General features: G+C 48.0%; 1 long non-coding RNA gene across 2 annotated transcripts; it reads right to left on the reverse strand.

Annotated features, from left to right (window-relative positions):
• Nucleotides 1-2,384: 2,384 nt before the first annotated feature.
• Nucleotides 2,385-9,340, reverse strand: LOC142924812 (uncharacterized). Of its 2 annotated transcripts, none has more exons than XR_012941884.1 (4): nt 7,561-9,340; nt 5,417-5,825; nt 3,367-4,347; nt 2,385-2,972 (listed from the first exon to the last, which is right to left on the reverse strand). It is a non-coding gene; the product is annotated as an uncharacterized LOC142924812 (long non-coding RNA). The 2 variants fall into 2 exon arrangements; XR_012941885.1 differs by having other exon boundaries at nt 5,417-5,497; nt 7,561-9,336.
• Nucleotides 9,341-10,167: the final 827 nt, after the last annotated feature.

Consider the following 10,167-nt stretch of genomic DNA (forward strand, 5'->3'; position numbering starts at 1 on the left):
TATTTCCAAACTGGATGACGTCTTGGGATGAAGCTAGAAGTAAGCCAAATCTGCACTCAATAAATGGGACATAGATTCCAGAGAAGCCTCCAGAAATGTCACAGGAGGCTCGGGTGTGAGAAACCAGACTCCATGTGGGGTCCTCCAGACCTTTGCCCTCCAGTTCATCAACATTTGTAAAAGCAGGACGTCTCAAAGTTACGTAGCATGGGTGAGGTAAGAGGTTGAGAACTACGTTCCGAGATTAGGCGCTTTAACAGGTTGGGGTTCGAGTTAACGTTTAATGGAGCTCACCCTACGACATTATGGATAGAAGGGTAGTTTGCCGGCACAAACCGGACACCCTACTACACCGAAACACTCTGCTGCACCAAACTCCCTGGTACAGCTAAACACTGGCACGATTGCGCTCAAATACACACAAACTCTCGCTCGGCCAGTTGGTACACAGGTTGTCAGTTGTGGGGGACGCGGGCCCCCGGCTCCCCCCCCCGGGGGAGGGCTGATCTCGGGAGGGCAGCGGGCTCCGGACTCCTCGCTCGAGTGAGAGCAGCCTCTACTCGACTCCTCGCTTGCGGTGAGAGGGCTGCCGCTCTCCGGCTCCTCTCCTCGCGCCGCAGCCCCTCGGGTCCGCGGGTCCTGTTTGTGGGGCATAGCTCGGGGCTGGCATGTGGCTGCCTGGAATCAATCCGTCGCTTCTCAGCCACTCAAACGCGACGTCTCCGCTCACACAACCCCGCGCACCACTCACACGAACTGAACGGGGGGTCAGGGGTCAGAGGGCAATGACGTCCTTCGCACACGCGTTGCCGCCGATGCCGGGCAATGGAGATTGTTTAAAGGCCTGCGGGGCGGGGATTTGGAGTCGGTTTTAGAGCGACACACCAATCGCACGCGCGGGACGGGGGGGTCGGGGGTCAGAGGGCAGGGACGTCACTCGTACACGCGTAGCCGATTGGGGGGCTGTATTGGAGGTTATTTAAAGGGCTGTGGGGGCGGATATTCGGGATTGGTGGTAGCCCGCAGTCACAAAAGCTTAAAATAGATATTTATGTTAAGTGTAATGTGTTGGTGTTAATAAATAGTGTTGCCTCCCAAGTTGTGTGCGCCTATCTCAGCCCATTACATATAAGTGTAGATGTGATTATGTAATTCTTGTGTTCATACAAGTGTAGTGACACAGCGCTGACTGCTGTCCAGCAGCGGCAACTGCAGTGGAAAGTTTGCGCACACGCCGTTGAGCATATATACGGGTATGCCGGCCGGGCAGAGGAATTGGGGCAAGGGTCATGGAAGACCTCATAGGGAAGCCTCTGGAACCCTCTGGTCGGTTCGAGAAGGGAGGCGTGGATTGGGCAGAGCCAAGCCGCGCCGAGTAGAATATAATATAAGCAGCGGAGAGCGAGAGCTCCGGGCTGCCGGTTCTGGGAGTGGACTCGTCTCGTCATCGCTGTCGTTGCCACCGCATTCGCCCAATCATTGCGTGGCCAGACAGTAGTTGGCCTTCTCGGTCGACGCCGTCGGTGCAACACGGACAGGGTCGTGTCTAGGCCGGGCTCTATGGCAACGTGGTCGAGTGAGGCCGGAGTTGGTGTGAACAAGATAATAAAGAGACGATGTCTCCTGCAACTACCTCGTCTCCGACAGTGTGTGCGACACACACCACACGTCGGAAGGAGAACACTTCACAAGTATAAATGCTGCCTGTGTCAGTCGAGTCACATTTGCTCTAATTTATTTTGATGACCTAAGACAGGAGAAGCAAAATGCACTTCTTCAGGAAGTGATATTTTTTTCATAATGCAGACGCTGTGCCTGATACACATCTTTCATGTGTTGTTTGGCAACCCTGGTGCCCAGTAAACGCCATATGGCCAGATCTTTGCATTGAATTCCAAGTATTAATTCCTCCATACTTGTGCACAGTTGAGTTTTTATTCCATTCCCTTCATGAACCATGTTTTTGAACTTTACATCATAGTAAGATAGTACATGCCGATGAATAATTAATAGATGCTTGAAAACATCTAGCCCCAACCATCTGCCTGTGTTTGGCCTAAAACCCCATCACCCAGAATGCCCAAATTCACCTTACATATTCTAGGAATGTAAGCAGGTTAATGACTGTATATCATCACAATCATCACCCCCAAATGTGAAGACATGTCACGAGACTCGCTGACTTTTCTTAAAATACTTGAGAAATACAAATCATAGCTGAATATTTTCAATTCCATGTGTATAAGCCTTTGTCTCAGATTTATTGTAAAATAAATATACATGTACAATATAAACATTCAAATATCAGAAAATATTTAATGTATGTTGAATTTCTTTCACATTGTACATAACCAACCATGCTAAACAAGACATGATAAAAACAATCCAAGTCATGGGTTGCATACAATATGCAACTTTGGTTTATTGATTACAAATTACATAAAAGGTTCTGAAATTTTACAATACAGGTATAGTGCAATCTAAATAAGCAAATGTACTTTTACAGTGATTTCCCAAATGTTTATAACTACACAAATACTAGCATGTATGTTCCCAATAAAGTAGTCTCCTTCCAAAATGACTAAAACCAAAAGAAGTTTAGTTGTGCTCACAATATTGTTCACATATCCGTTCTCTTTCAAGTGACATTTGAGTCTGTATGGATTTGCTGTGCAAAATACTGCTGCAACCATTCACTAACTCCAACCCTGAACGAACTTCATCACATTTTTCCAATACTTTGTTGTGGCACTTCCATTAACAGGGCAATTACTGTACCCCATGGGCCCCACAAGTTCACAAGTAATTGCGATTCACACCACAGCACCTGAAGTACCATTGATGAATTAGCAGGACCAAGCAAACGTATCCTTCTGAGTACAAACCTCGACCACCGCCATAAAATGCAGCCATCCTTGTTCTCCTTGATGGTGTTAACCAGCTCTTTCAGATGCGACAGGTGGTACACGGCCCTGAGAAGAGACACGATTGAGAGAAAATTACTTGGTTGACTTATTATCATGGTGGAAGCCAGAAAAATCTCACCAAGTCTCAGGATGGTTTGGCAGTGATATTTTGCAAATTTCATCAGCGAGTGGTATGTGAGAGGAAATCGGAGAACCCGGTGAAAACAGAGGGAGTAAAATGCAAAACTCCGGATATAGATTCAAGATTCCATTGCTGTATTACTAACTCCTGGTTACCTAGCAGCCAAAATCTATAATATATGCTATTTCCAAATAGTCTCCCATCCAAGTAATAACCAGGCTTACCTGCTTAGCTTATAACATTCATAATCTGACATCATACTTAGAGGCGGTGCAGCCTCTATGCTGTGCGTGAGTGTGAATATAAAGATAAATTCACAATGGCGTGGAGGGGTTTTCCCAGGGACGATCAGCCCCTAGGAAGACGTCCGTGTTGAAGCTGCCCGGGGAGGGGGCCTCCAAGCCGGGGGATTCCAACTCCATGCGCGCCCTGCTCAGCAGCTCCTCCAATGAGGCTGTGCATCAAGAATCACGCATCGCATGTCACAACCACATGGGTGGCCGCTCAGCCGTCTCTGTGAGAAAAGACTGAATATGTACCTGAAAACATATGAAATGTCATCTGCTATATACAGACTATGTATATATACACACACCTAGGGATCTAAGGTCCTCTGACACGGGCTCCTCGTTGGCTACATTCGTAAGGCCGGAGATGTCCAAATCTTTGAGCCACTCTGGGTACTTTGGTCTGCTTTGCGGGCTCTGAGCGGCACCTGCTCTCTTCGTGCTGGTATCCGTCTCGTGGCTGCTGGTCTGGGAGTCCACATCGCAGTCACGCAGCCAGGCCGGGTACCTGAGCTCAGGAATGCTCGTGATCCCCGACACATCCAGCTCATCCTTTTGGCTTGTCAACCACCTGGGATAGGTACTTGTCGCACAGCCGCCGTTCGGCAAGTGCTCACGCCTAGTTGCTTCACTGCTCCATAAGTACAACAAAACATTCTTCTGGTTAGAAAAGAAATAATTTTTGGGCTTTGCCGACTCATTTAATGGCACCAGGGCCTTGTTGCTTCTCGCTGTTGAGCTCAACCGTTCAGTTGGCTTATTGCCCCTCACCAATGATGCGCCGAGGCTGTGCGCGGTGACCCCGAGAGATGACCGCTTGCCTCTGTGCGACACTGCGAGGTCTCGGTGGGCGCCAGGCGAGCGGAGCAAGGACTTGGAGGAACCGTCAACTGGCGCCGCTAGGAGCTGGTCCGTGGTTAGACTGACCGTCGGGCTATGAGCCACGACCGCTGCAGCGCAGCAGTGAGGCAGCACGTGCCCGAGATGAGGTCCTCCACAAGCAGCATGCCACCTGCAATGTAAGACCCACAGACATTTTACTGGTACACAATGAATTTGCTCTCCCCTAGATTCCTTGACCCCTGAATGGCAATCCTGCAATGTTGCCTTACTTTGCACCATCAGTAACTAATGATGTTATCCATTTGTGGAGTTTGTGAGAATATGGGATAAATCAGTGCATGAGCTGTTATTGTTTAAACTTCAGATGTGTCCAGTCTAGGATCTGCAAATTTTGACACAAAGGTTGGAGGATCACTTAGATTTCACAAACTTTACAAACTCGATAATTAGTGAAGTTGCTGGAAGATGACAGGAGAAAGAAATGCATGCACCGACCTATCTGTTCAGACCTATGCTATCCTCTCTTATGCGTGTGCTTACTGTGGATAGTTTTCTCTGACATAAAATGAACTCATTAATGGAATTTGCCAAGCATCCCAGTGTGGGACTCTCACGAAAATGTATCTTTAGACCTTATTAAGGGTTTTTTTTTCTAGGGGAATTACATTACATTCATGATAGCATAGCATAATTGACAAGCACCCAGTACAAGCAAATAAATGGGGTTCTCCTCTCCAATTATCCCCCCTCCAGTCAACTAGCTTCGATACCTTGTGAGACCTCCTTTGCCAGTAACAAGATATAGTAATAGGTTTTTACCCTTTTATCTGGCACAAAAACTGACACCTTTATACAAGGGATCATGTTTGCGATAACCACAACGCAAGTAGTCAAAATGCAAACAAGAAGACGCTAAGAATAAGAAGACGCCTTTTGGCGTCTTCTTATTCTAACACCAGTGGAGACTGGGATCTCAGAAAAGCCGTCTCGGGTGTGGACCAATCAAATTCAAGGACAGTGCATATTATCAGAGTTGTCTTTTTTGTTTGCATTTTGACTACTTGTGTTGTGGTTATTGCAAACATGATCCCTTGTATAAAGGTGTCAGTGTTTGTGCCAGATAAAAGGGTAAAAACCTATTACTATAGCTTCGATACCATTGCACCGCGTGCACTCGATAGCCACTCGAGCGCAAGCACCACGGAGCGATACCTCGCGTGGCGAGAGGCGCAACCCACCCTCATCCACACTGTGCATCCTCCTCTCCTCCGCGCGTCTCCGCTCCGCCATGCTGCGCGGCGCTGTGCTCTGCACGTATCCTGGGTGGCGGTGACGCACAGATTCCGCTCTGCTCAAAGTCCTCGATGTAGGCGTCCAGCGCACCGCTCGCCTACGAGCAGCACCGCTCTCCGCACACCACAGGGCTGCGGTAGCCGCCGCTTCCGGTCCGGAGCAGCGAGCTGCCCAGGCTGCCGCGAGGGCTTGTGTCCGTCAAAGTGCTGTCGCCCGAAGGGCTGTTTGTCTCACCACCGTTGCTGTACATTTTGTACGATTTGGGATGCCCGGACCGGATGGGGCCAGGGAGAGGAATGGCTGTGGCTACCAGGTCACCACTGGTCCTGGTATGGGGGGCACCATGAGGAGCTGCTGTGTGCGGAAAGTGGGTCCGACGTCGCAACGCGATCGCATGGGCCAGTGTCGACCACTTCGCGTTAGGTCTCTTAAGCTACTGTGGCTGTTGTCCTTTTTTCAACAAAAATTCCTGCCTTTCCCATGGTTTCCTTCATCACACCTGCAAGCTATATGTACAATTGAAGTGTCATAAATGCACTACCTGCCTACTACTACATTATGAATGATATACATTTAAGAATTAGCTGGAGACAACTCCATGTTTAAAACACACTGTATTCAAAAGAGAAGGTTTAACATTTAACATTGGTTAACGTTTGGCATGCACACCTGCATATCAAAAAATTACCGTACTACTAATACAATGAATGCTAAATATTAAGTGGTATTACAGTAGTATGACTACTTATATTTACATATTATCGCATCTCCGAAGAGCACGGTTGGCTTTGTATGATGCGAAAGAGGTTCAACACACATACAGAATACAATACTTTTCGAGCACATTATGTGTACCGAACCTCCAAGTTCCTTACCCTACCCTGAATAACAACGTGTGCGGAGTACAGCTCCTTTTTAAATCCATTGCTGGCTGACAGCTGTCCCATGCTATGCAGCTCCCAGGGGGAGGGGTTATTTACCATACTTCACCACGCTGGTCAGTGTGAGTTTGGTGATGGCAGGGGGCTATAGAAGTGCATTACAACCATGTACTGAATATTGCTGCACTGATGGCAGGGGGCTATAGAAGTGCATTACAACCACGTACTGAATATTGCTGCACCGGTGGCAGGGGGCTATAGAAGTTCATTACAACCACGTACTGAATATTGCTGCACTGGTGGCAGGGGGCTATAGAAGTTCATTACAACCACGTACTGAATATTGCTGAACTGGTGGCAGGGGGCTATAGAAGTGCATTACAACCACGTACTGAATATTGCTGAACTGGTGGCAGGGGGCTATAGAAGTACATTACAACCACGTACTGAATATTGCTGCACTTGAAGCAGGGGGCTATAGAAGTACATTACAACCACGTACTGAATATTGCTGCACTGGTGGCAGGGGGCTATAGAAGTACATTACAACCACGTACTGAATATTGCTGCACTTGTAGCAGGGGGCTATAGAAGTACATTACAACCACGTACTGAATATTGCTGCACTGGTGGCAGGGGGCTATAGAAGTACATTACAACCACGTACTGAATATTGCTGCACTTGTAGCAGGGGGCTATAGAAGTACATTACAACCACGTACTGAATATTGCTGCACTGGTGGCAGGGGGCTATAGAAGTACATTACAACCACGTACTGAATATTGCTGCACTGATGCTCGCCACCTGAGAGCCACACAGCAGGACAATGCTATACTGTACAATATTGAAATTATTCACCTACAAATACTAAACATTATTGTCTTAACAATCAATACTACTTTTAACATAAACAATAACTAATAAATGCACACAGTAATCGCCGTGCTAACCCTTAGCGTGCAATGTGAGCAGAACTTGTGTTGTAAGTCGTACCCAGTCCATTACCGCGCCACACACTCCCATTAACAAACCAACGACATTTACTGAATGTCTCCTCCTTTACACGGCACAACCAGACAACACTTTGCACACCGAAGTGTCCAAGCCGCGTGCTGAGTGAGGCAAACCCCATTCACTCTGCGCTCAGCGTTCAACAAAGTTGAACCTGGCTCGCCCTCACGCCTGCCCATCTCTCTCCGTCTCTCACCGGAGATTATTCCATTGATCGTCTTCGCCTTGCCGTCCAGAGATCCGTGTGGATTATCCGTGAGGGTAGTTAAAGGTCGCGGTTATTCGGAGAAGTTTTTTTTATTAATTTTCCCGCCACAACCGCCGCGTCGCCAACGGCCGCTGAAGGCGATGTCCGAGACGCGCGGCCTGCGCATGCGCACTGAGGGTTGAGAGAAACCTGCGGGGAGGGGCAGCGGGGGGCGGGGAAGCCGCCGCCGTTGGCCACACCCACATTCTGGCCACGCCTATATTGAACCGACGTCACGGTGACATCATTCTGGGTCGGACTTTATCGTGGGCTGGCTGTGCACGCGACGAGCTCCTGACTTCTGACTCTGAATTCGAGAAAAAATCAAAGATTCACGATGTCTACCTTCGTCGAGATAGGTAAAGTTTAACGTTAGTGTTAGAGATGTGTGTTTGTGTTAAATGTTGAGCCTGTGGACAAAACTGCTGGGGATGTGCCAGATGTCTCCATCTAACGTTAAGGAGGTTGGAGCCTGGATAGTGCATACCAGGTGTTACAGGCTACATGATGGGAAGCAGAAGGCATTCTAGTAAAATAGGTTTTTGTTTGTACGTTAATGCTCCTCCTTTTCCTTTACCAACCCATACTCACCGGCATGGTGAAGTATGTGCAAATAACCAACACGATTCGTGCGATCGTCAAGAGGCTCTCCAGCAGGGGATTGGCAAAAGGCCGTACAGGAGCAGTTTCGTGAAAAATCATTGATTCTTTCATAATGTACATCTATGATTTATTATTATTGTTCATGTGGGTAACCTCGGCGAGGGGGGAAGCAAGGTCGGGAAGAGCGGGGGATGGGGCCGCTTTTGACCACGCCCATATTTAGGTGACGTCACGCCCTTTTGCTGTGACGTCACTATAGCAGGGAGTTATCCTTGGCTGGCTGTGCATGAGGAGCTCCCGAGTTATAACTCACAAGATCTGAGATTAGACCAAAGATTCATGATGTCCACATTTGTTGAGATAGGTAAAGTGTAATGTTCGTGCTATGACGGGGCTTTGGGCCAGTTTTAAATATTGAGATCTCGTCAGTGTTTTAATCGGACGCTCAGCAGGGTTTGAGCCAGGATAGTGCATAACAGGTCTAAAAGTGTGGTGTCGGGCTACATGGTGGGCAGCAAAGGGCAGTCCATCAAAATTGGTTGTACTATACATACTATACGTCTTCACCAACCCACATTAACCAGAGTGGTGAAATGTGGATTTGAAGCTTTCGTGACTGCAAGGATCCATACTCTTTGGTCCCTTCACCTGATGAAGGCCACTTGTTTTGTGGCGGAAACGTCGTGATTGTTGTTCATTTTGTTTATTTATTTATTTTCCCCTATGTGACTTTACCGAATAGAACCAAAGAGTACATATGTTATCTCCCGCGCAATATGGTATCTCCCTCGCAAGATGTTATCTCCCGCGCAAGATGTTATCTCCCTGACAAGATATTATCTCCCTCACAAGATGTTATCTCCCTGACACGATGTTATCTCCATGACAAGATATTATCTCCCTCGCAAGATGTTATCTCCCTCGCCTCGTATGCAGGAAGTCCGTGAGTTCGATCCAAATTGTGACGCCTGTAATATTTGGAGTTTGCGTGTCTCTCTCTCTGTCTTCTCGTGGCCGCGTGGATTATTCCCTGGGTCCTCCGGTTGTTCCTTTAACATTTAGAATCAACGTGCTTTCAGAGTTATTTGGCTGCTATAAATTTCCACGTGATGCGAATTATTTTCCACCTCGCTACCAAGCCGCGCCAGGGCAGTGCCGAGCCAGCCCCGTGTGGCTCTCAAGGCACCAAGTTATGTTTCCACTGCGGAACCCGAGCCGTGCCACGGACGTCACGTGTGACGAGCGCGTCGAGACGCATGTGGGTGGTGTAGTGCAGTAATTTTTTTTTTTTTACTCGGGGGTACGCGGACCCCTGGGGGCTATGTGGCAATGCCCCAGGGTGTACGTGAGATAATGTATAAATATGTGAAATCATATCGACATGAGTCATTGGTGAATAGTCATGTATGAATCGGACAATGTAAAGTAACTACGATACAATTTGTATCCACGTGGTAACCTGGAACGATATGAAAGCACTTTCTAAACTCACTGATCGTACACAATGCGGGTTTACAAGAGCAGCCAGGGAACTAATGACGTCTCGCGTGCAGAGCGTCCGTTTAATTTGTTTTTATTCGCTTGCAGTTACTAGCAGCTGGTTAGGATATACCTCTCACAAAGTGGACAATTGGTTAAAATATTGACGTTCATTATTCACACGTTGATTTCTCAGAACCACGTTGGGTCAAGGGGGGAGTGGGGGGGGCTACTCGGTTTAAACTAAATTCAACAACGAGGGGGGGCACCGGTAGCCAACAACGGTTGAGAACCACTGGTGTGGTGTGCGCTGGTGTCCTTACCGTGCACTCACCGAATGTCACGCACAATGTACGCGTCATTATCCCCGCCCCTGGCCCTGCTTGGCCCCAAGCCATATTCAGACACCGCGTGAGGTTAGCGTATCCCGGTTTTTGGTTCTAGCGCAACATGGAAAACGGCCAGTGGAGAACC

Source organism: Petromyzon marinus, chromosome 17 (assembly GCF_048934315.1).
Source record: "Petromyzon marinus isolate PM22_M1 ecotype Great Lakes invasive population chromosome 17, UKy_Petmar_22M1.pri1.0, whole genome shotgun sequence".
Lineage (NCBI taxonomy): Eukaryota > Metazoa > Chordata > Hyperoartia > Petromyzontiformes > Petromyzontidae > Petromyzon > Petromyzon marinus.